The sequence below is a fragment of the Lepisma saccharinum genome, chromosome 13 (assembly GCF_977018435.1).
Source record: "Lepisma saccharinum chromosome 13, izLepSacc3.1, whole genome shotgun sequence".
NCBI lineage: Eukaryota > Metazoa > Arthropoda > Insecta > Zygentoma > Lepismatidae > Lepisma > Lepisma saccharinum.
This window is the reverse complement of record NC_139241.1, coordinates 15,421,285-15,447,299: the sequence shown is the minus strand read 5'-3', so window position 1 is coordinate 15,447,299 and position 26,015 is coordinate 15,421,285. Positions and strand designations below refer to the sequence as shown.

The 26,015-nt window shown below is 37.7% G+C and overlaps 10 non-coding genes across 10 annotated transcripts; all 10 read left to right on the top strand.

Moving 5' to 3' along the window:
- Positions 1 to 387: 387 nt before the first annotated feature.
- Positions 388 to 505, top strand: LOC145997533 (U5 spliceosomal RNA). The gene has a single exon (XR_014442936.1). It is a non-coding gene; the product is annotated as a U5 spliceosomal RNA (small nuclear RNA).
- A 1,560-nt stretch (positions 506 to 2,065) lies between these two features.
- LOC145997867 (U5 spliceosomal RNA) lies at positions 2,066 to 2,183 on the top strand. Its single transcript, XR_014443253.1, has one exon. It is a non-coding gene; the product is annotated as a U5 spliceosomal RNA (small nuclear RNA).
- Positions 2,184 to 3,743: 1,560 nt separating this feature from the next.
- LOC145997695 (U5 spliceosomal RNA) lies at positions 3,744 to 3,861 on the top strand. Its single transcript, XR_014443091.1, has one exon. It is a non-coding gene; the product is annotated as a U5 spliceosomal RNA (small nuclear RNA).
- Positions 3,862 to 5,421: 1,560 nt separating this feature from the next.
- On the top strand, positions 5,422 to 5,539 carry LOC145997866 (U5 spliceosomal RNA). The gene has a single exon (XR_014443252.1). It is a non-coding gene; the product is annotated as a U5 spliceosomal RNA (small nuclear RNA).
- Positions 5,540 to 7,099: 1,560 nt separating this feature from the next.
- LOC145997532 (U5 spliceosomal RNA) lies at positions 7,100 to 7,217 on the top strand. The gene has a single exon (XR_014442935.1). It is a non-coding gene; the product is annotated as a U5 spliceosomal RNA (small nuclear RNA).
- Positions 7,218 to 8,777: 1,560 nt separating this feature from the next.
- LOC145997863 (U5 spliceosomal RNA) lies at positions 8,778 to 8,895 on the top strand. Its single transcript, XR_014443251.1, has one exon. It is a non-coding gene; the product is annotated as a U5 spliceosomal RNA (small nuclear RNA).
- A 1,560-nt stretch (positions 8,896 to 10,455) lies between these two features.
- LOC145997531 (U5 spliceosomal RNA) lies at positions 10,456 to 10,573 on the top strand. The gene has a single exon (XR_014442934.1). It is a non-coding gene; the product is annotated as a U5 spliceosomal RNA (small nuclear RNA).
- Positions 10,574 to 12,133: 1,560 nt separating this feature from the next.
- Positions 12,134 to 12,251, top strand: LOC145997854 (U5 spliceosomal RNA). The gene has a single exon (XR_014443242.1). It is a non-coding gene; the product is annotated as a U5 spliceosomal RNA (small nuclear RNA).
- A 6,267-nt stretch (positions 12,252 to 18,518) lies between these two features.
- On the top strand, positions 18,519 to 18,636 carry LOC145997821 (U5 spliceosomal RNA). Its single transcript, XR_014443211.1, has one exon. It is a non-coding gene; the product is annotated as a U5 spliceosomal RNA (small nuclear RNA).
- Positions 18,637 to 20,198: 1,562 nt separating this feature from the next.
- LOC145997529 (U5 spliceosomal RNA) lies at positions 20,199 to 20,316 on the top strand. The gene has a single exon (XR_014442932.1). It is a non-coding gene; the product is annotated as a U5 spliceosomal RNA (small nuclear RNA).
- Positions 20,317 to 26,015: the final 5,699 nt, after the last annotated feature.

Sequence of the window (26,015 nt, the reverse complement as noted above, 5' to 3'; positions counted from 1 at the left end):
GTTTCTTTACGAAACATTATTAAGCATGCCTGTGGGAGAAACCCGAAAGTGTAATAGTCTTGCATATGAGAACAGGTAAACTGAAAATTCTTCGTGAAATGGAATTTGTTGCCAAAGTACAAGTTCCCACTAGTTGAAATGGTGGCCGAGAGATGGCAGAATTTGCTGTCGGTTTATCATTTGTGTACGTTGGTCCGTGCACATGACGCAAATTAGAAATCGGCACGAATTTATATCCTTATTCTCTCGTTTCAAGAAACGAAAATCACACAAAACGAGGTTTTATGTTTCAACAAGTAAAACAGCAATTTCCTACGGAACCTACACGTTCCCATGAGCAGTGAATAGAACTGCAACATAGGCTAGGAAAATTTGGTGGCATGGAAACAACTCTGGTTTCCCTTCATACGCAAAAATCTTTCGCCTTTTACTAAAGATTTCCGTGGAGGGGAACAACAAACGAGTCTAATATTATTTTTTATAAAGGCTTGGTACAAACTGAGCCCGATTAGCAAACACAACGAAAACTGTAGGTGGAAATGTGTGCTCTTGCTCAGCTTGATAATCTCTCACCTTCTGAAATTTGCAGGCAGGAGGATCTGTATGTCCGCTTGCTGCTAAATTTCCAAATGCTCTTGTCATTTCACAACGAAGCAAAACATGGAAATGACTTCACAGGGGGGATTGTATGGAAACACAGTTAGCATGATCAAAACAAAGTGCTTTAAACAATATGTTTTCTTCGTTTAAAACATATTTCTTTGTTTATTTCAAATGTTTAAACAAAGCGTTTGAAACAGGTTTCTTTTCAGATTTGTTTAAAACACATTTTGATACATGACGTTTGATAGTTTATGATTATTTGTGTGTTTTGTAACTACGCGTTTTCTTTAAATGAGTATCATTCTCTTCATTGTGCATTAGAATCTGCTCAGTGGTTCAAAATGTACATCAAATAACACACATATGGTGATGAATACCGTGGCCCACGTTTAAAATTCATGGCTATGATTTATGCAGATGTTTAAGATTTAGATCCATTCACGATGATAATTAATCAGAAGCTACCACTTGGACTCAGTGGGGCCTGGAAACTGTGGATTAGTTGGAGCTTCTCGAACAGCGTATAGGCGAGATTTAAGACTAACATAAATGTGTATTTTAAGAAGTTAGTCAAGCGTTTGCTTGTAATATGAACACAATCAATCCTTGGATGTTCTACAGATACATTATTTTTCATTATTCTTAAAAAATGTCATCTTGGCATTTTGTTTAAAAGTTTTATTTTTTAAAAAATATATATCCTTTTCGACAAATCAACATTAAAAGCATGTTAAAACAAACAAAGGAACACAAATTTGCCAACCCTGTATGGAAGTAACATTGTGAAAAAGGAGTCGTTAGCGTATGATAGGAAATTTTGGAACACAAAATTCCTTTTACTTATTTCTTTCTCTCTAATTTACAATTGTCGAAATGTAACTTGCTTTGATGCCGAGAATTATTACGTTAAGTAATTTCCACAGAACTATTTTGTTTTATATTCATGGCTATTGCCCAATCTATACTAAATCTCGAGATTTCATCACTACATATATACGTGCAAGAATCGCATGACATGAAAGTGAACCGTCACAACCGAAATAACTGCGGTAATTTTCTTTCTTGCTTCGGTTTGGTTTCTTTACGAAACATTATTAAGCATGCCTGTGGGAGAAACCCGAAAGTGTAATAGTCTTGTATATGAGAACAGGTAAACTGAAAATTCTTTGTGAAATGGAATTTGTTGCCAAAGTTCAAGTTCCCACTAGTTGAAATGGTGGCCGAGAGATGGCAGAATTTGCTGTCGGTTTATCATTTGTGTACGTTGGTCCGTGCACATGACGCAAATTAGAAATCGGCACGGATTTATATCCTTATTCTCTCGTTTTAAGAAACGAAAATCACACAAAACGAGGTTTTATGTTTCAACAAGTAAAACAGCAATTTCCTACGGAACCTACACGTTCCCATGAGCAGTGAATAGAACTGCAACATAGGCTAGGAAAAATTGGTGGCCTGGAAACAACTCTGGTTTCCGTTCATACGCAAAAATCTTTCGCATTTTACTATAGATTTACGTAGAGGGGAACAACAAACGAGTCTAATATTATTTTTTATAAAGGCTTGGTACAAACTGAGCCCGATTAGCAAACACAACGAAAACTGTAGGTGGAAATGTGTGCTCTTGCTCAGCTTGATAATCTCTCACCTTCTGAAATTTGCAGGCAGGAGGATCTGTATGGGCGCTTGCTGCTAATTTTCCAAATGCTCTTGTCATTTCACAACGAAGCCGAACATGGAAATGACTTCACAGGGAGGATTGTATGGAAATAGAGTTAGCATGATCAAAACAAAGTGTTTTAAACAATATGTTTTCTCCGTTTAAAACATATTTCTTTGTTTATTTCAAATGTTTAAACAAAGCGTTTGAAACATGTTTCTTTTCAGATTTGTTTAAAACACATTTTGATACTTGACGTTTGATAGTTTGTGATTATTTGTGTGTTTTGTAACTACGCGTTTTCTTTAAATGAGTATCATTCTCTTTATTGTGCATTAGAATCTGCTCAGTGGTTCAAAATGTACATCAAATAACACACATATGGTGATGAATACCGTGGGCCACGTTTAAAATTCATGGCTATGATTTATGCAGATGTTTAAGATTTAGATCCATTCACGATGATAATTAATCAGAAGTTACCACTTGGACTCAGTGGGGCCTGGAAACTTTGGATTAGTTGGAGCTTCTCGAACAGCGTACAGGCGAGATTTAAGACTAACATAAATGTGTATTTAAGAAGTTAGTCAAGCGTTTGCTTGTAATATGAACACAATCAATCCTTGGATGTTCCACAAATACATTATTTTTCATTATTCTTAAAAAAATGTCATCTTGGCATTTTGTTTAAAAGTTTTATTTTTTTAAAAAAATATATCCTTTTCGACAAATCAACATTAAAAGCATGTTAAAACAAACAAAAAAACACAAATTTGCCAACCCTGTATGGAAGTAACATTGTGAAAAAGAAGTCGTTAGCGTATGAAATAAAATTTTGGAACACAAAATTCCTTTTACTTATTTCTTTCTCTCTAATTTACAATTGTCGAAATGTAACTTGCTTTGATGCCGAGAATTATTACGTTAAGTAATTTCCACGGAACTATCTTGTTTTATATTCATGGCTATTGCCCAATCTATACTAAATTTCGAGATTCCATCACTACATATATACGTGCAAGAATCGCATGACATGAAAGTGACCCGTCACAACCGAAATAACTGCGGTAATTTGCTTTCTTGCTTCGGTTTGGTTTCTTTACGAAACATTATTAAGCATGCCTGTGGGAGAAACCCGAAAGTGTAAGAGTCTTGCATATGAGAACAGGTAAACTGAAAATTCTTCGTGAAATGGAATTTGTTGCCAAAGTACAAGTTCCCACTAGTTGAAATGGTGGCCGAGAGATGGCAGAATTTGCTGTCGGTTTATCATTTGTGTACGTTGGTCCGTGCACATGACGCAAATTAGAAATCGGCACGGATTTATATCCTTATTCTCTCGTTTTAAGAAACGAAAATTACACAAAACGAGGTTTTATGTTTCAACAAGTAAAACAGCAATTTCCTACGGAACCTACACGTTCCCATGAGCAGTGAATAGAACTGCAACATAGGCTAGGAAAAATTGGTGGCCTGGAAACAACTCTGGTTTCCCTTCATACGCAAAAATCTTTCGCCTTTTACTAGAGATTTCCGTGGAGGGGAACAACAAACGAGTCTAATATTATTTTTTATAAAGGCTTGGTACAAACTGAGCCCGATTAGCAAACACAACGAAAACTGTAGGTGGAAATGTGTGCTCTTGCTCAGCTTGATAATCTCTCACCTTCTGAAATTTGCATGCAGGAGGATCTGTATGTGCGCTTGCTGCTAAATTTCCAAATGCTCTTGTCATTTCACAACGAAGCCGAACATGGAAATGACTTCACAGGGGGGATTGTATGGAAACAGAGTTAGCATGATCAAAACAAAGTGCTTTAAACAATATGTTTTCTTCGTTAAAACATATTTCTTTGTTTATTTCAAATGTTTAAACAAAGCGTTTGAAACAGGTTTCTTTTCAGATTTGTTTAAAACACATTTTGATACATGACGTTTGATAGTTTATGATTATTTGTGTGTTTTGTAACTACGCGTTTTCTTCAAATGAGTATCATTCTCTTCATTGTGCATTAGAATCTGCTCAGTGGTTCAAAATGTACATCAAATAACACACATATGGTGATGAATACCGTGGCCCACGTTTAAAATTCATGGCTATGATTTATGCAGATGTTTAAGATTTAGATCCATTCACGATGATAATTAATCAGAAGCTACCACTTGGACTCAGTGGGGCCTGGAAACTGTGGATTAGTTGGAGCTTCTCGAACAGCGTATAGGCGAGATTTAAGACTAACATAAATGTGTATTTTAAGAAGTTAGTCAAGCGTTTGCTTGTAATATGAACACAATCAATCCTTGGATGTTCTACAGATACATTATTTTTCATTATTCTTAAAAAAAGGTCATCTTGGCATTTTGTTTAAAAGTTTTATTTTTTTAAAAAAATATATCCTTTTCGACAAATCAACATTAAAAGCATGTTAAAACAAACAAAGGAACACAAATTTGCCAACCCTGTATGGAAGTAACATTGTGAAAAAGGAGTCGTTAGCGTATGATAGGAAATTTTGGAACACAAAATTCCTTTTACTTATTTCTTTCTCTCTAATTTACAATTGTCGAAATGTAACTTGCTTTGATGCCGAGAATTATTACGTTAAGTAATTTCCACGGAACTATCTTGTTTTATATTCATGGCTATTGCCCAATCTATACTAAATTTCGAGATTTCATCACTACATATATACGTGCAAGAATCGCATGACATGAAAGTGAACCGTCACAACCGAAATAACTGCGGTAATTTTCTTTCTTGCTTCGGTTTGGTTTCTTTACGAAACATTATTAAGCATGCCTGTGGGAGAAACCCGAAAGTGTAATAGTCTTGTATATGAGAACAGGTAAACTGAAAATTCTTTGTGAAATGGAATTTGTTGCCAAAGTTCAAGTTCCCACTAGTTGAAATGGTGGCCGAGAGATGGCAGAATTTGCTGTCGGTTTATCATTTGTGTACGTTGGTCCCTGCACATGACGCAAATTAGAAATCGGCACGGATTTATATCCTTATTCTCTCGTTTTAAGAAACGAAAATCACACAAAACGAGGTTTTATGTTTCAACAAGTAAAACAGCAATTTCCTACGGAACCTACACGTTCCCATGAGCAGTGAATAGAACTGCAACATAGGCTAGGAAAAATTGGTGGCCTGGAAACAACTCTGGTTTCCGTTCATACGCAAAAATCTTTCGCATTTTACTATAGATTTACGTAGAGGGGAACAACAAACGAGTCTAATATTATTTTTTATAAAGGCTTGGTACAAACTGAGCCCGATTAGCAAACACAACGAAAACTGTAGGTGGAAATGTGTGCTCTTGCTCAGCTTGATAATCTCTCACCTTCTGAAATTTGCAGGCAGGAGGATCTGTATGGGCGCTTGCTGCTAATTTTCCAAATGCTCTTGTCATTTCACAACGAAGCCGAACATGGAAATGACTTCACAGGGAGGATTGTATGGAAATAGAGTTAGCATGATCAAAACAAAGTGTTTTAAACAATATGTTTTCTCCGTTTAAAACATATTTCTTTGTTTATTTCAAATGTTTAAACAAAGCGTTTGAAACATGTTTCTTTTCAGATTTGTTTAAAACACATTTTGATACTTGACGTTTGATAGTTTGTGATTATTTGTGTGTTTTGTAACTACGCGTTTTCTTTAAATGAGTATCATTCTCTTTATTGTGCATTAGAATCTGCTCAGTGGTTCAAAATGTACATCAAATAACACACATATGGTGATGAATACCGTGGGCCACGTTTAAAATTCATGGCTATGATTTATGCAGATGTTTAAGATTTAGATCCATTCACGATGATAATTAATCAGAAGTTACCACTTGGACTCAGTGGGGCCTGGAAACTTTGGATTAGTTGGAGCTTCTCGAACAGCGTACAGGCGAGATTTAAGACTAACATAAATGTGTATTTAAGAAGTTAGTCAAGCGTTTGCTTGTAATATGAACACAATCAATCCTTGGATGTTCCACAAATACATTATTTTTCATTATTCTTAAAAAAATGTCATCTTGGCATTTTGTTTAAAAGTTTTATTATTTTAAAAAAATATATCCTTTTCGACAAATCAACATTAAAAGCATGTTAAAACAAACAAAAGAACACAAATTTGCCAACCCTGTATGGAAGTAACATTGTGAAAAAGAAGTCGTTAGCGTATGAAATAAAATTTTGGAACACAAAATTCCTTTTACTTATTTCTTTCTCTCTCATTTACAATTGTCGAAATGTAACTTGCTTTGATGCCGAGAATTATTACGTTAAGTAATTTCCACGGAACTATCTTGTTTTATATTCATGGCTATTGCCCAATCTATACTAAATTTCGAGATTCCATCACTACATATATACGTGCAAGAATCGCATGACATGAAAGTGACCCGTCACAACCGAAATAACTGCGGTAATTTGCTTTCTTGCTTCGGTTTGGTTTCTTTACGAAACATTATTAAGCATGCCTGTGGGAGAAACCCGAAAGTGTAAGATTCTTGCATATGAGAACAGGTAAACTGAAAATTCTTCGTGAAATGGAATTTGTTGCCAAAGTACAAGTTCCCACTAGTTGAAATGGTGGCCGAGAGATGGCAGAATTTGCTGTCGGTTTATCATTTGTGTACGTTGGTCCGTGCACATGACGCAAATTAGAAATCGGCACGGATTTATATCCTTATTCTCTCGTTTTAAGAAACGAAAATTACACAAAACGAGGTTTTATGTTTCAACAAGTAAAACAGCAATTTCCTACGGAACCTACACGTTCCCATGAGCAGTGAATAGAACTGCAACATAGGCTAGGAAAAATTGGTGGCCTGGAAACAACTCTGGTTTCCCTTCATACGCAAAAATCTTTCGCCTTTTACTAAAGATTTCCGTGGAGGGGAACAACAAACGAGTCTAATATTATTTTTTATAAAGGCTTGGTACAAACTGAGCCCGATTAGCAAACACAACGAAAACTGTAGGTGGAAATGTGTGCTCTTGCTCAGCTTGATAATCTCTCACCTTCTGAAATTTGCATGCAGGAGGATCTGTATGTGCGCTTGCTGCTAAATTTCCAAATGCTCTTGTCATTTCACAACGAAGCCGAACATGGAAATGACTTCACAGGGGGGATTGTATGGAAACAGAGTTAGCATGATCAAAACAAAGTGCTTTAAACAATATGTTTTCTTCGTTAAAACATATTTCTTTGTTTATTTCAAATGTTTAAACAAAGCGTTTGAAACAGGTTTCTTTTCAGATTTGTTTAAAACACATTTTGATACATGACGTTTGATAGTTTATGATTATTTGTGTGTTTTGTAACTACGCGTTTTCTTTAAATGAGTATCATTCTCTTCATTGTGCATTAGAATCTGCTCAGTGGTTCAAAATGTATATCAAATAACACACATATGGTGATGAATACCGTGGCCCACGTTTAAAATTCATGGCTATGATTTATGCAGATGTTTAAGATTTAGATCCATTCACGATGATAATTAATCAGAAGCTACCACTTGGACTCAGTGGGGCCTGGAAACTGTGGATTAGTTGGAGCTTCTCGAACAGCGTATAGGCGAGATTTAAGACTAACATAAATGTGTATTTTAAGAAGTTAGTCAAGCGTTTGCTTGTAATATGAACACAATCAATCCTTGGATGTTCTACAGATACATTATTTTTCATTATTCTTAAAAAAAGGTCATCTTGGCATTTTGTTTAAAAGTTTTATTTTTTTAAAAAAATATATCCTTTTCGACAAATCAACATTAAAAGCATGTTAAAACAAACAAAGGAACACAAATTTGCCAACCCTGTATGGAAGTAACATTGTGAAAAAGGAGTCGTTAGCGTATGATAGGAAATTTTGGAACACAAAATTCCTTTTACTTATTTCTTTCTCTCTAATTTACAATTGTCGAAATGTAACTTGCTTTGATGCCGAGAATTATTACGTTAAGTAATTTCCACGGAACTATCTTGTTTTATATTCATGGCTATTGCCCAATCTATACTAAATTTCGAGATTTCATCACTACATATATACGTGCAAGAATCGCATGACATGAAAGTGAACCGTCACAACCGAAATAACTGCGGTAATTTTCTCTCTTGCTTCGGTTTGGTTTCTTTACGAAACATTATTAAGCATGCCTGTGGGAGAAACCCGAAAGTGTAATAGTCTTGTATATGAGAACAGGTAAACTAAAAATTCTTTGTGAAATGGAATTTGTTGCCAAAGTTCAAGTTCCCACTAGTTGAAATGGTGGCCGAGAGATGGCAGAATTTGCTGTCGGTTTATCATTTGTGTACGTTGGTCCGTGCACATGACGCAAATTAGAAATCGGCACGGATTTATATCCTTATTCTCTCGTTTTAAGAAACGAAAATCACACAAAACGAGGTTTTATGTTTCAACAAGTAAAACAGCAATTTCCTACGGAACCTACACGTTCCCATGAGCAGTGAATAGAACTGCAACATAGGCTAGGAAAAATTGGTGGCCTGGAAACAACTCTGGTTTCCGTTCATACGCAAAAATCTTTCGCATTTTACTATAGATTTACGTAGAGGGGAACAACAAACGAGTCTAATATTATTTTTTATAAGGGCTTGGTACAAACTGAGCCCGATTAGCAAACACAACGAAAACTGTAGGTGGAAATGTGTGCTCTTGCTCAGCTTGATAATCTCTCACCTTCTGAAATTTGCAGGCAGGAGGATCTGTATGGGCGCTTGCTGCTAATTTTCCAAATGCTCTTGTCATTTCACAACGAAGCCGAACATGGAAATGACTTCACAGGGAGGATTGTATGGAAATAGAGTTAGCATGATCAAAACAAAGTGTTTTAAACAATATGTTTTCTCCGTTTAAAACATATTTCTTTGTTTATTTCAAATGTTTAAACAAAGCGTTTGAAACATGTTTCTTTTCAGATTTGTTTAAAACACATTTTGATACTTGACGTTTGATAGTTTGTGATTATTTGTGTGTTTTGTAACTACGCGTTTTCTTTAAATGAGTATCATTCTCTTTATTGTGCATTAGAATCTGCTCAGTGGTTCAAAATGTACATCAAATAACACACATATGGTGATGAATACCGTGGGCCACGTTTAAAATTCATGGCTATGATTTATGCAGATGTTTAAGATTTAGATCCATTCACGATGATAATTAATCAGAAGTTACCACTTGGACTCAGTGGGGCCTGGAAACTTTGGATTAGTTGGAGCTTCTCGAACAGCGTACAGGCGAGATTTAAGACTAACATAAATGTGTATTTAAGAAGTTAGTCAAGCGTTTGCTTGTAATATGAACACAATCAATCCTTGGATGTTCCACAAATACATTATTTTTCATTATTCTTAAAAAAATGTCATCTTGGCATTTTGTTTAAAAGTTTTATTTTTTTAAAAAAATATATCCTTTTCGACAAATCAACATTAAAAGCATGTTAAAACAAACAAAAGAACACAAATTTGCCAACCCTGTATGGAAGTAACATTGTGAAAAAGAAGTCGTTAGCGTATGAAATAAAATTTTGGAACACAAAATTCCTTTTACTTATTTCTTTCTCTCTAATTTACAATTGTCGAAATGTAACTTGCTTTGATGCCGAGAATTATTACGTTAAGTAATTTCCACGGAACTATCTTGTTTTATATTCATGGCTATTGCCCAATCTATACTAAATTTCGAGATTCCATCACTACATATATACGTGCAAGAATCGCATGACATGAAAGTGACCCGTCACAACCGAAATAACTGCGGTAATTTGCTTTCTTGCTTCGGTTTGGTTTCTTTACGAAACATTATTAAGCATGCCTGTGGGAGAAACCCGAAAGTGTAATAGTCTTGCATATGAGAACAGGTAAACTGAAAATTCTTCGTGAAATGGAATTTGTTGCCAAAGTACAAGTTCCCACTAGTTGAAATGGTGGCCGAGAGATGGCAGAATTTGCTGTCGGTTTATCATTTGTGTACGTTGGTCCGTGCACATGACGCAAATTAGAAATCGGCACGAATTTATATCCTTATTCTCTCGTTTCAAGAAACGAAAATCACACAAAACGAGGTTTTATGTTTCAACAAGTAAAACAGCAATTTCCTACGGAACCTACACGTTCCCATGAGCAGTGAATAGAACTGCAACATAGGCTAGGAAAATTTGGTGGCATGGAAACAACTCTGGTTTCCCTTCATACGCAAAAATCTTTCGCCTTTTACTAAAGATTTCCGTGGAGGGGAACAACAAACGAGTCTAATATTATTTTTTATAAAGGCTTGGTACAAACTGAGCCCGATTAGCAAACACAACGAAAACTGTAGGTGGAAATGTGTGCTCTTGCTCAGCTTGATAATCTCTCACCTTCTGAAATTTGCAGGCAGGAGGATCTGTATGTCCGCTTGCTGCTAAATTTCCAAATGCTCTTGTCATTTCACAACGAAGCAAAACATGGAAATGACTTCACAGGGGGGATTGTATGGAAACACAGTTAGCATGATCAAAACAAAGTGCTTTAAACAATATGTTTTCTTCGTTTAAAACATATTTCTTTGTTTATTTCAAATGTTTAAACAAAGCGTTTGAAACAGGTTTCTTTTCAGATTTGTTTAAAACACATTTTGATACATGACGTTTGATAGTTTATGATTATTTGTGTGTTTTGTAACTACGCGTTTTCTTTAAATGAGTATCATTCTCTTCATTGTGCATTAGAATCTGCTCAGTGGTTCAAAATGTACATCAAATAACACACATATGGTGATGAATACCGTGGCCCACGTTTAAAATTCATGGCTATGATTTATGCAGATGTTTAAGATTTAGATCCATTCACGATGATAATTAATCAGAAGCTACCACTTGGACTCAGTGGGGCCTGGAAACTGTGGATTAGTTGGAGCTTCTCGAACAGCGTATAGGCGAGATTTAAGACTAACATAAATGTGTATTTTAAGAAGTTAGTCAAGCGTTTGCTTGTAATATGAACACAATCAATCCTTGGATGTTCTACAGATACATTATTTTTCATTATTCTTAAAAAATGTCATCTTGGCATTTTGTTTAAAAGTTTTATTTTTTAAAAAATATATATCCTTTTCGACAAATCAACATTAAAAGCATGTTAAAACAAACAAAGGAACACAAATTTGCCAACCCTGTATGGAAGTAACATTGTGAAAAAGGAGTCGTTAGCGTATGATAGGAAATTTTGGAACACAAAATTCCTTTTACTTATTTCTTTCTCTCTAATTTACAATTGTCGAAATGTAACTTGCTTTGATGCCGAGAATTATTACGTTAAGTAATTTCCACAGAACTATTTTGTTTTATATTCATGGCTATTGCCCAATCTATACTAAATCTCGAGATTTCATCACTACATATATACGTGCAAGAATCGCATGACATGAAAGTGAACCGTCACAACCGAAATAACTGCGGTAATTTTCTTTCTTGCTTCGGTTTGGTTTCTTTACGAAACATTATTAAGCATGCCTGTGGGAGAAACCCGAAAGTGTAATAGTCTTGTATATGAGAACAGGTAAACTGAAAATTCTTTGTGAAATGGAATTTGTTGCCAAAGTTCAAGTTCCCACTAGTTGAAATGGTGGCCGAGAGATGGCAGAATTTGCTGTCGGTTTATCATTTGTGTACGTTGGTCCGTGCACATGACGCAAATTAGAAATCGGCACGGATTTATATCCTTATTCTCTCGTTTTAAGAAACGAAAATCACACAAAACGAGGTTTTATGTTTCAACAAGTAAAACAGCAATTTCCTACGGAACCTACACGTTCCCATGAGCAGTGAATAGAACTGCAACATAGGCTAGGAAAAATTGGTGGCCTGGAAACAACTCTGGTTTCCCTTCATACGCAAAAATCTTTCGCATTTTACTATAGATTTACGTGGAGGGGAACAACAAACGAGTCTAATATTATTTTTTATAAAGGCTTGGTACAAACTGAGCCCGATTAGCAAACACAACGAAAACTGTAGGTGGAAATGTGTGCTCTTGCTCAACTTGATAATCTCTCACCTTCTGAAATTTGCAGGCAGGAGGATCTGTATGGGCGCTTGCTGCTAATTTTCCAAATGCTCTTGTCATTTCACAACGAAGCCGAACATGGAAATGACTTCACAGGGAGGATTGTATGGAAACAGAGTTAGCATGATCAAAACAAATTGTTTTAAACAATATGTTTTCTCCGTTTAAAACATATTTCTTTGTTTATTTCAAATGTTTAAACAAAGCGTTTGAAACATGTTTCTTTTCAGATTTGTTTAAAACACATTTTGATACTTGACGTTTGATAGTTTGTGATTATTTGTGTGTTTTGTAACTACGCGTTTTCTTTAAATGAGTATCATTCTCTTTATTGTGCATTAGAATCTGCTCAGTGGTTCAAAATGTACATCAAATAACACACATATGGTGATGAATACCGTGGGCCACGTTTAAAATTCATGGCTATGATTTATGCAGATGTTTAAGATTTAGATCCATTCACGATGATAATTAATCAGAAGTTACCACTTGGACTCAGTGGGGCCTGGAAACTTTGGATTAGTTGGAGCTTCTCGAACAGCGTACAGGCGAGATTTAAGACTAACATAAATGTGTATTTAAGAAGTCAGTCAAGCGTTTGCTTGTAATATGAACACAATCAATCCTTGGATGTTCCACAAATACATTATTTTTCATTATTCTTAAAAAAATGTCATCTTGGCATTTTGTTTAAAAGTTTTATTTTTTTAAAAAAATATATCCTTTTCGACAAATCAACATTAAAAGCATGTTAAAACAAACAAAAGAACACAAATTTGCCAACCCTGTATGGAAGTAACATTGTGAAAAAGAAGTCGTTAGCGTATGATAGGAAATTTTGGAACACAAAATTCCTTTTACTTATTTCTTTCTCTCTCATTTACAATTGTCGAAATGTAACTTGCTTTGATGCCGAGAATTATTACGTTAAGTAATTTCCACGGAACTATCTTGTTTTATATTCATGGCTATTGCCCAATCTATACTAAATTTCGAGATTCCATCACTACATATATACGTGCAAGAATCGCATGACATGAAAGTGACCCGTCACAACCGAAATAACTGCGGTAATTTTCTTTCTTGCTTCGGTTTGGTTTCTTTACGAAACATTATTAAGCATGCCTGTGGGAGAAACCCGAAAGTGTAATAGTCTTGCATATGAGAACAGGTAAACTGAAAATTCTTCGTGAAATGGAATTTGTTGCCAAAGTACAAGTTCCCACTAGTTGAAATGGTGGCCGAGAGATGGCAGAATTTGCTGTCGGTTTATCATTTGTGTACGTTGGTCCTTGCACATGACGCAAATTAGAAATCGGCACGAATTTATATCCTTATTCTCTCGTTTTAAGAAACGAAAATTACACAAAACGAGGTTTTATGTTTCAACAAGTAAAACAGCAATTTCCTACGGAACCTACACGTTCCCATGAGCAGTGAATAGAACTGCAACATAGGCTAGGAAAATTTGGTGGCATGGAAACATCATGGCATCCGGGGAGGCCCAATCCCCGAGAATCAAGGTGGAAACCTAACGGTGACAACTGAAGCCTTGATTGTGCATCGCGAACTGTGCTGCAATCCACGTTTACAGCACTTTGTATTCTGCTTAACTGGAAGCGAACTGTGCTACAATCCACGTTTGCAGCACTTTGTACCTAGCTTAACTGGAAGCGAACTGTGCTACAATCCACGTTTGCAGCACTTTGTACTCTGCTTAACTAGAAGCGAACTGTGCTACAATCCACGTTTGCGCACCTTGTACTTTGCTTATTTTTGTAACACCTGAAATAACTCTGTCTCCTAATTGTTTCGTCTTCGAAAAGGATTACTAGGTTGCCTCCCTTCGCTCACCATGCATAAAGGGCTCCCCCAACAAGTTGGGGGTGCAAACTCTCGAGGCAGGATAATCCAAAAACAAGACCGAGGCAACTCAAGAAGCACTTCAGCCGATTCAAAAACACCCAGGGATCGCTCTCGATCTCCTCTTCAACTACAAAAGAAACAAAAATATCAAGAACAAACACGCAATCCAAAGTTAAATCCCAGAGATACCACACAAATTGATGACCGAACTGAAGAAAATCCCACTGTCTACAACTTCCTACTACAAAATTACGACCCCAAGTACAGAACTCCTAAGTTGCTCCTTCAACAGTTACAAAAATACCTCCCCCGAGCACAATAGAACAAATTATATTCACCAGAAATGGCATCATTATCAAATCCAGAGATCCGCAATTTCTATCCACCTTGAGAAACAAAGTTTCGTTCGAAATTTTTGGACCACAGGCTGCTCTATCCCAACTGACACCCAAAACTGCCAAACAATCACCACCCCCAAACAAACCACCTCATATGTCAGTCGTTATTAAAGGCGTAGATCCAGAACTCGCTGACCAAGAAGTATTAGAAGAACTACGTTTGGAAGGGCATGAAGTTATAAAATGCGTTCGAATCCAAAACAACAACGGACCAACTTACCTGATGCGAGTAATAACAGACTGTTCCAGCACAATCGATCGCTTACTTCATGAAGGGGCTTATATATATCGCCAACGACACAGGGTTGAACCATCGCATTCAAGGGCACCTCTTCCGTTACGATGTGAACGCTGCCAGAAATACAACGTCCACACTACGGCAAATTGCCCCGAAACACCTATCTGTGGCTATTGTTCTGGCCAACACACGACTAAAGAGTGCACAAATCTGAATGCACCACCCAAATGTAACACGTGCAAACAGGATCATCCCTCATATAGTTACCGTTGTGCGGCACGCCCAAACCCCGAAGCCTCACGCCCTGACCTAACTGTACCATTAAGAACTATGGATACTACAACTCCACCACAGAACTCTCTGAAACAACCAGTGACTGTTGAAGATCTACTTAGATTTCAAACATTAACCCTCCAAAATATCCACCCATTTCTACGCCAACATATATTACAACAGATAGTACAGACAGCTAAGACTCTTTTTCGAGTCCACCTGTTCGCTACATATTCTGGTCCACATGTACATTTTCAAATTGTACCACTGGAAACTGAAGTTTAGAAACCTAACTGTTATTCATACAATTATGGCGGGATATATACATTATAATTTCCTATTTATGAACATCCGTTCTCTACCGAAACATAAAGCTATATTCCAGGAACTTCTCCTGGAAGAAGACATTCATTTCTTTGCACTGAATGAAACCCGTATCCCCAAAGCCACACCCCTTTACATACCCAGGTATTCCTTGCTACATACACCTGGTCCTACAACGGCGCAACGATTATGTGGTGGAGTAGCCCTGGGGATCAAGCCAAAATTTCCCTATAGAACAAATATATTACCACCTCAATTTCCATACCAAGAATATTCAATTGCTACACTTTATCTCAAAAGTATAAATGTGACATTGGCTACTGTATATATACGACCCACTAGCCCTCTACCTACGGACTTCTTTCTTTATATCGCTTCTACATACCGTCACTACTTCATACTAGCTGATATTAATATACATAGCCGAACAAATGCAGAACGAACAGCTTTCCACACTACCATCGATAACAATACTACAGGTATATTTCAAGATTTACCATCTGCAACTCGTCCAGAGAGTAACACAACCCCCGATGTAGTTTTTGTATCACCTTCCTTAGCTGACAAAATTAACATAGAAGTCCTAGCACCGATAGGAAGTGATCATGCACCAATTAAAATAACTCTACCAGTGCACCACTATACTCAACACAAACAGGTTCCTCCAAAGCGGATCTATGATTATAACAGAGCAAATTGGGAAGGTTATCGAGAAGATCTCTCCACTGTCTTTCAAAATTTCACCCCTCCAACGAACTCTAACGAGCTAGATAAGGCTGTAGAAAACATCACGACAGAAGTCAAACAAGCAGCAAGTACACATATACCACAGATAACTGTGAACAGTTTTAAACCTAAACTACCACCTAAATACCTTCATCTAGTGACTGCATCACGTCGTGCCTATCGGGAATATGTACAAACAAGGAATCCTGAATGTCTGCGAGTTCACCGTCAATGGATAAGAACTGTCCATAACTACATAAAGGCACACAAACAACGTCAGTGGATCGACACTTGCAATCACCTTGATGCTGAAAGCCATCCTAGCAAATTCTGGAAACGATTTCATATGCTTACAGGAAAACATACAAGTACTACGTATCCTCTTCTCTCACAACAACAAGCTCTTACAAATGATTACGAAAAGGCAAATGAATTTGCACAAATTCTCCAAGACACATTTACTCCTCCGCTTCCACTTGCTCCTAATAGCAGATTAGAATCTCAAATAACAAGGAAGGTACATCCTGAAAATAGACAACTGCAACCCAGCCCTCATCATGCTACCAACGCAAATCACCCTCTTACTACTTTAATTACCACAGATGATATAACAAACGCAGTCCGAAACAAAAGAAACACTGCCCCAGGGTTTGATTCCATAACATATGTTTTGATAAAGAAAGCTCCACTAGCAATGTTGTCATTTCTCGCCTTGATATACAACTTAATCCTTCGCACTGGATATTACCCTGTCGAATGGAAAGTGTCGAAAGTACTCATGTTTCCGAAACCTGATAAAGATCGTACAGATCCAAAATGCTATAGACCTATACAACTAACATCAATACTCAGCAAAATCCTTGAAAAAATTTTAGTCCGCCGATTACACTCTCACTTATCGTCAAATAATTTTCTCCCGATCCACCAAGCCGGATTTAGGCCACACTTTAGCGTCTTGGATAACCTACTAAGACTCTCAAATCGAATCTACAACCAGTACAATACATCTAAACCCTCTTGTTTAATACTATTCGATCTTGAAAAGGCATTCGATAAAGTGTGGCACACCGGCCTCATATATAAACTGCATAAGTTTCGCCTTCCTCTCTGTTACATTCGTTTAATTTTCAACTTTCTTACCAACCGAATGGCATATGTAACAATAAATAACAACATGTCTCACCCTATCTTCTTGAACGCCGGAGTACCGCAAGGATCGGTTTTATCTCCACTGCTCTACTTACTTTATGTCGCAGATATGCCAACATTCTCTCAGGTGTCAACATACCAATACGCTGATGATACAGCTCTACTGGCTTGTGGTTCTACAATTCAAGCAATAAATCGCATTATGCAACCAGCTATTAATGTATTTCAACGATGGTGCGACACTTGGAGACTCACCATAAATAGCGCAAAAACTCAAGCCATAATATTTCTTCCTACAGGATGTCGCTCACGGATACAAAGAAATCCAAGTCTGTTAGATCTTAAGATCCGTGGCACACGCATAATACCTACCAACAGCGTCAAATACCTTGGTGTCATATTTGACACAAAACTAACATGGACACCACACCTGCAGAACATCAAAAAGAAAGCCAAAAACAGACTACAGCTGATGAAGAGACTTGTAGGCACGAATTGGGGACTTCGAGCAAACATCCTCCTAAATACCTATCTGGCCTTTCTTCGGCCCGTACTTACGTATGGACACACAGCATGGCTCTCAGCAGAGGACTCGTTCTATGAACGACTACAAATCATAGAGAGACATGCATGTCGACTGGCATACAGAATCAAACTACCAAGCCCAACTCGACTCTTATATACACGAATAAGTTTTCCACATATAACACTTCACCTAGAGGCATTGCGAAAAGAATATATAAATAACAGGATGAACAAAGAACACCCACCGTTGGTTCACACAATCCGTGAAGATGCAATACACGACTGCTACCCGTACAGATTGTATACTCCATTACAACATCTTTTAACTCTGTATACTCTGACCATCGGGCCCAGACATCCTGATTATGAACTATACACCATTCATCATCCACCACAATTACGACCACATTTATACCCTTCATATTGCAACTAATAATCAAACTACAAGAAAGGGTATTTATTTACTAACATAAGAATGAAAGTAGGGTGTTATATAATATAGCAATGAAAATCCAAGGTCATTTCAAGACCAGGTTAGTGTTCATTTCATAATCCCAAAAATAGAAAAAGTGCACTTAGCCTATCTATTATTATTATTATATATTTAAAAGTATCAGCACGTACCGAAGAGAGGGACATAACCCTCTAAACGGATGAACGGAAAAAAAAAAAAAAAAAAAAGACATGGAAACAACTCTGGTTTCCCTTCATACGCAAAAATCTTTCGCCTTTTACTAAAGATTTCCGTGAAGGGGAACAACAAACGAGTCTAATATTATTTTTTATAAAGGCTTGGTACAAACTGAGCCCGATTAGCAAACACAACGAAAACTGTAGGTGGAAATGTGTGCTCTTGCTCAGCTTGATAATCTCTCACCTTCTGAAATTTGCAGGCAGGAGGATCTGTTTGTGCGCTTGCTGCTAAATTTCCAAATGCTCTTGTCATTTCACAACGAAGCAAAACATGGAAATGACTTCACAGGGGGGATTGTATGGAAACAGAGTTAGCATGATCAAAACAAAGTGCTTTAAACAATATGTTTTCTTCGTTTAAAACATATTTCTTTGTTTATTTCAAATGTTTAAACAAAGCGTTTGAAACAGGTTTCTTTTCAGATTTGTTTAAAACACATTTTGATACATGACGTTTGATAGTTTGTGATTATTTGTGTGTTTTGTAACTACGCGTTTTCTTTAAATGAGTATCATTCTCTTCATTGTGCATTAGAATCTGCTCAGTGGTTCAAAATGTACATCAAATAACACACATATGGTGATGAATACCGTGGCCCACGTTTAAAATTCATGGCTATGATTTATGCAGATGTTTAAGATTTAGATCCATTCACGATGATAATTAATCAGAAGCTACCACTTGGACTCAGTGGGGCCTGGAAACTGTGGATTAATTTTCAGCTTCTCGAACAGCGTATAGGCGAGATTTAAGACTAACATAAATGTGTATTTTAAGAAGTTAGTCAAGCGTTTGCTTGTAATATGAACACAATCAATCCTTGGATGTTCTACAGATACATTATTTTTCATTATTCTTAAAAAAATGTCATCTTGGCATTTTGTTTAAAAGTTTTATTTTTTTAAATATATATATCCTTTTCGACAAATCAACATTAAAAGCATGTTAAAACAAACAAAGGAACACAAATTTGCCAACCCTGTATGGAAGTAACATTGTGAAAAAGGAGTCGTTAGCGTATGATAGGAAATTTTGGAACACAAAATTCCTTTTACTTATTTCTTTCTCTCTAATTTACAATTGTCGAAATGTAACTTGCTTTGATGCCGAGAATTATTACGTTAAGTAATTTCCACGGAACTATCTTGTTTTATATTCATGGCTATTGCCCAATCTATACTAAATTTCGAGATTTCATCACTACATATATACGTGCAAGAATCGCATGACATGAAAGTGAACCGTCACAACCGAAATAACTGCGGTAATTTTCTTTCTTGCTTCGGTTTGGTTTCTTTACGAAACATTATTAAGCATGCCTGTGGGAGAAACCCGAATGTGTAATCGTCTTGCACATGAGAACAGTTAAACTGAAAATTCTTCGTGAAATGGAATCTGTTGCCAAAGTACAAGTTCCCACTAGTTGAAATGGTGGCCGAGAGATGGCAGAATTTGCTGTCGGTTTATCATTTGTGTACGTTGGTCCGTGCACATGACGCAAATTAGAAATCGGCAAGGATTTATATCCTTATTCTCTCGTTTTAAGAAACGAAAATCACACAAAACGAGGTTTTATGTTTCAACAAGTAAAACAGCAATTTCCTACGGAACCTACACGTTCCCATGAGCAGTGAATAGAACTGCAACATAGGCTAGGAAAAATTGGTGGCATGGAAACAACTCTGGTTTCCCTTCATACGCAAAAATCTTTCGCCTTTTACTAAAGATTTCCGTGGAGGGGAACAACAAACGAGTCTAATATTATTTTTTATAAAGGCTTGGTACAAACTGAGCCCGATTAGCAAACACAACGAAAACTGTAGGTGGAAATGTGTGCTCTTGCTCAGCTTGATAATCTCTCCCCTTCTGAAATTTGCAGGCAGGAGGATCTGTATGGGCGCTTGCTGCTAAATTTCCAAATGCTCTTGTCATTTCACAACGAAGCCGAACATGGAAATGACTTCACAGGGAGGATTGTATGGATATAGAGTTAGCATGATCAAAACAAAGTGTTTTAAACAATATGTTTTGTCCGTTTAATCATATTTCTTTGTTTATTTCAAATGTTTAAACAAAGCGTTTGAAACATGTTTCTTTTCAGATTTGTTTAAAACACATTTTGATACTTGACGTTTGATAGTTTGTGATTATTTGTGAGTTTTGTAACTACGCGTTTTCTTTAAATGAGTATCATTCTCTTTATTTTGCATTAGAATCTGCTCAGTGGTTCAAAATGTACATCAAATAACACACATATGGTGATGAATACCGTGGGCCACGTTTAAAATTCATGGCTATGATTTATGCAGATGTTTAAGATTTAGATCCATTCACGATGATAATTAATCAGAAGCTACCACTTGGACTCAGTGGGGCCTGGAAACTGTGGATTAGTTGGAGCTTCTCGAACAGCGTACAGGCGAGATTTAAGACTAACATAAATGTGTATTTAAGAAGTTAGTCAAGCGTTTGCTTGTAATATGAACACAATCAATCCTTGGATGTTCTACAAATACATTATTTTTCATTATTCTTAAAAAAATGTCATCTTGGCATTTTGTTTAAAAGTTTTATTTTTTAAAAAAAAATTATCCTTTTCGACAAATCAACATTAAAAGCATGTTAAAACAAACAAAAGAACACAAATTTGCCAACCCTGTATGGAAGTAACATTGTGAAAAAGAAGTCGTTAGCGTATGATAGGAAATTTTGGAACACAAAATTCCTTTTACTTATTTCTATCTCTCTCATTCACAATTGTCGAAATGTAACTTGCTTTGATGCCGAGAATTATTACGTTTAGTAATTTCCACGGAACTATCTTGTTTTATATTCATGGCTATTGCCCAATCTATACTAAATTTCGAGATTCCATCACTACATATATACGTGCAAGAATCGCATGACATGAAAGTGACCCGTCACAACCGAAATAACTGCGGTAATTTTCTTTCTTGCTTCGGTTTGGTTTCTTTACGAAACATTATTAAGCATGCCTGTGGGAGAAACCCGAAAGTGTAATCGTCTTGTATATGAGAACAGGTAAACTGAAAATTCTTCGTGAAATGGAATTTGTTGCCAAAGTACAAGTTCCCACTAGTTGAAATGGGGGCCGAGAGATGGCAGAATTTGCTGTCGGTTTATCATTTGTGTACGTTGGTCCGTGCACATGACGCAAATTAGAAATCGGCACGGATTTATATCCTTATTTTCTCTTTTTAAGAAACGAAAATCACACAAAACGAGGTTTTATGTTTCAACAAGTAAAACAGCAATTTCCTACGGAACCTACACGTTCCCATGAGCAGTGAATAGAACTGCAACATAGGCTAGGAAAAATTGGTGGCCTGGAAACGAATCACGTCAGTGCGTCGAGAGAAAACCCCCTTGGAACATTCGCTGTGACTGTAATATCAGTACGTTTGGAACGGACGACTGGAGGTAATTGCAGTCTACACAGTGGTTTGGTGTTCCCGAGGTACTTTGTTGAACGCCTTGCTGCGAAGGGATATCTAGCTCGAACGACACTTTTCAGGTGGCCGCAACTAGGTTGTAGCCCCAAACATTCCCCGTTGGAGCTCTGGTCACAGTAGCTAGAGATACCAATCCTTTCTTTCTTTCGTTGGCTCTGGTTTCTGTCCTCGTTTCTCATTGGCTGTTTGGTTCTAAAATCTTGTTTGGTAAGTGTCTGTTACGAGACTTTGACTCTGACTCTCTCCATCACGTGCAAAGTGCAGCTTCCACACTCACTCGCCGATTGCAAAGTAGTGCAAGGGAGGCGATGCATAAAGGGCTCCCTCAACAAGTTGGGGGTACTGTCCCTAGAGATGTCAGAGCCAGAGGCCGGAACAAGCTGGAAAACTCAAATTCCCGAAGCTCTTCCATGGATTCCCGCGATCGATCTAGGTCACCACTTGCCAACAAAAAGCAGAAACTTCCAGAGAGAACAGACTCCAGACGGAACAAGACCGAAGTAAACACACAGACACCAGAGCTGTACAATTTCCTTCTTTCGAACTACGACACCAAATACAAAACGCCAAAACATATCCTAAATCAAATCCTAAAATATGTGCCAAGAGCTTCAGTTAATGAAATAGTCTTCACCAGGAACGGAATACTTATAAAATCTACTGACCCACATTTCTCCACCATTATCAGAGACAAGGCCTCCTACCAAATTTTTGGTACAAATGCCAATATGAAGCCACTAACCTCTACACGTCCAAAGCAACCTCCTCCGCCTAAACGAGCACCAATGCTATCAGTGGTGATTCGGGGTGTTCCCCCTGAATACACCGACACAGAAATCGCTGAAGAAATTCAGGCAGAAGGTCACACCATCCACAAGTGCATGAGAATCCGAAATGACAACGGACCAACTTATATGGTTCGAATACTGACAGCAGATAAAGATACCGTGGACGAACTATTGCACAATGGAGCCTATATATATTGTCGAAAGCACAGAGTCAAACCTTCCAGGACGTCAACACCACTGCCCGTGCGTTGTGAACGTTGTCAAACATACAATCAGAACACTACAATCAACTGTCCAAATTCAGCAATCTGTGGATACTGTTCTGGGCCACATTCTACCAACACTTGTACAAACATCCAGAACCCGCCTAAATGCAACACATGCTCTGAAGGACATCCTACTTACAGCTATAAATGCCAAGCCAGACCTAACCCAGAACCTAATCACCCTGAGCTTGTTGTTCCCATCCGAACTATAGATAGCTCAACCAAACCGGCAAATTCACTAATGGACCCAATCACTGTGGAAGATCTGCTACGATTCTTTACTATTACAACTCAAAACATCCAGCCATTTCTACGCACACATATTCTGGACCAAGTCATACTCGCTGCAAAAACACTTTTCAAACTGCAGTTACACGCTACGTATACGGGACCACATGTCCATTTCAATATCAACCCTCTTGAAAACACAAGTACATCCTAAAACAGTTTTCAGACTCTTCATAACAATCATGGGTTATTCTTTTCTCTTCTTAAATATTCGCTCTTTAACAAAACACAAAAGATTATTTGAGACTGTCTTGCAGGAAAAGAATATATCAGCTTTTGCCCTCAACGAAACATTCCTAACGCCAAAATTCAAACCCAAGATCAGCGGATATAATATGATTCGACATGATGGGCCAACGGAAGCTCAACGTGCAAATGGAGGGACTGCAATTGGCTTTCGAAAATCATATCCGCACAGAGAACACACATTACCACCGCATTTCAACCTGCCGGAATACAGCATAGCAACAATATATCTGAGACACAGAAGCATTACCCTAGCAACCATCTATGTTCGGCCTGGACATCCTATACCATACAACTTTATCCATTACATTGAAAACAGCTACAAGCATTACATAATCATGGCCGACATAAATCTCCATAGTCGACCACAAGCCGAAAAGCGACAATTTCACCAAACTATAGACAGCTGCCAAAATTGCCATTTCCACCAACTTCCGAAACCATCTAGACCAATCAGCAGTACTTCTCCAGATGTTGTACTTACATCGACTTCCCTCCTTACAAATAGCAAAGTGGATATACTTGAACCCATTGGTAGCGATCACGCACCTATAATCTTTACAGTTGACGCACCTGCACCAACTCCTCACAAACCCTTTCTCATAACAAGGTACTCCTACGATCAAGCAGACTGGGAAAAATATCGTAATGCAATCGAAAACACCGTGCAAAACGCAGATACGCCAACAAACGATAGGGATCTGGATGATGTAGTCCCATTACTCACTTCTGCCTTAACTGAAGCTGCGAAAAGTACCATACCACTTCAAACCATCAATTTATATAAACCAAAATTACCGCCGAACTATCTAAAACTGATTTCAGCCTCCAGGCGTGCCTTCCGAGAGTATGTTGTAACAAGAAATCCTGAAGCGTTACGGCATCATAGACAACTCCTCCGCACGGTACAAAACTATATCATTGCATATAAAAGAAGGAATTGGATAAAAACGTGCAATACACTGGCTGATACATCCCATCCATCAAAATACTGGCAGCAATTTAACAAACTCACAGGGAAAAGGTCAAGAACTACATATCCCATTATAGTCGATGGGAAATCCGTAGACGACGACCAAGAGAAAGCAAACGCCTTTGCGCACCACTTCCAAGGTATCTTCACACCACAAACTGAACCATTACACAAAACAACCCAATCACGTACAATACAACGTGTCTCAAACCCACATAACCGAGCTCTCAAACCTAACAATGACCATAGTATGGATGAAAACGAACCTCTAACCTCACCTATAACACCAGAAGACATCGCATGCGCCATATCTCGGAAAAGAAACACTGCTCCAGGCTTCGACTCGGTAACCTACCGACTCGTCAGAGAGGCTCCAAGAACCTTCCTGCTAATCCTAGCCACCATATATACCTATATACTACGAACAGGCTACTTCCCGACAGAATGGAAAGTTTCCAAAATGCTGCTGTTCGCCAAACCCGGGAAACCTGTTCGCGAAGTATCCTCTTACAGACCAATACAGCTCACATCGACCCTCAGCAAAATCTTTGAAATAGTACTTGTACACAGATTGCACCAACACCTTTCATCCAAGAAGCTCCTACCTGCACATCAAGCAGGCTTCCGACCATCCATCAGCCTCAACGACCAACTTTTGAGATTGATAACAACTATAACAAACCACTATAACAAGTCCTTGCCATCGTGTCTTCTTTTATTCGATCTCGAAAAGGCGTTTGACAAAGTATGGCATTCGGGATTAATATATAAACTCCACAAATTCCAACTTCCTCAATGCTACATTCGCCTTATCCATTCGTTCCTGGCAGGCCGCATGGCATACATCTCTCTGAACTCGGCAACTTCCTATCCCATCTTCTTGCACACAGGAGTCCCGCAGGGGTCTGTTTTGTCACCGCTGTTATATTTAATGTATGTAACAGATATGCCGACCATGGATACCAGCACACACGTATTCCAATTTGCAGATGACACTGCTTTCCTAACTCTTGGGAAAACAGTTCAATCCATTAATAAAACACTCCAAAAGGCCGTAGACTCCTTTATTCGCTGGTGCAACCAATGGAAACTATCAATAAACTCTTCAAAAACTCAGGCAGTAGTTTTCCTACCTCCCCACTGTCGCTCCAAAGTACACCGAAACCCCAAACTCTTGGAGATTATAATAGAGGGGAGACGCATCTTACCTTCAAACCACGTAACATACCTTGGGGTTACCATAGACGAAAAACTGACCTGGCGTCCACACTTAGAAAGGATAAAGAAGAAGGTAAAGAACCGCCTAAACCTATTATGGAAACTGGTGGGTACATCTTGGGGATTACACCCGACAACAGTCCTAACCACCTACAAAATGTTCTTGCGCCCAGCCATCACTCACGGGCATATTGCTTGGATTGACGCTTCTGCCTCCTTCTACGACCAACTGGAAATCTTTG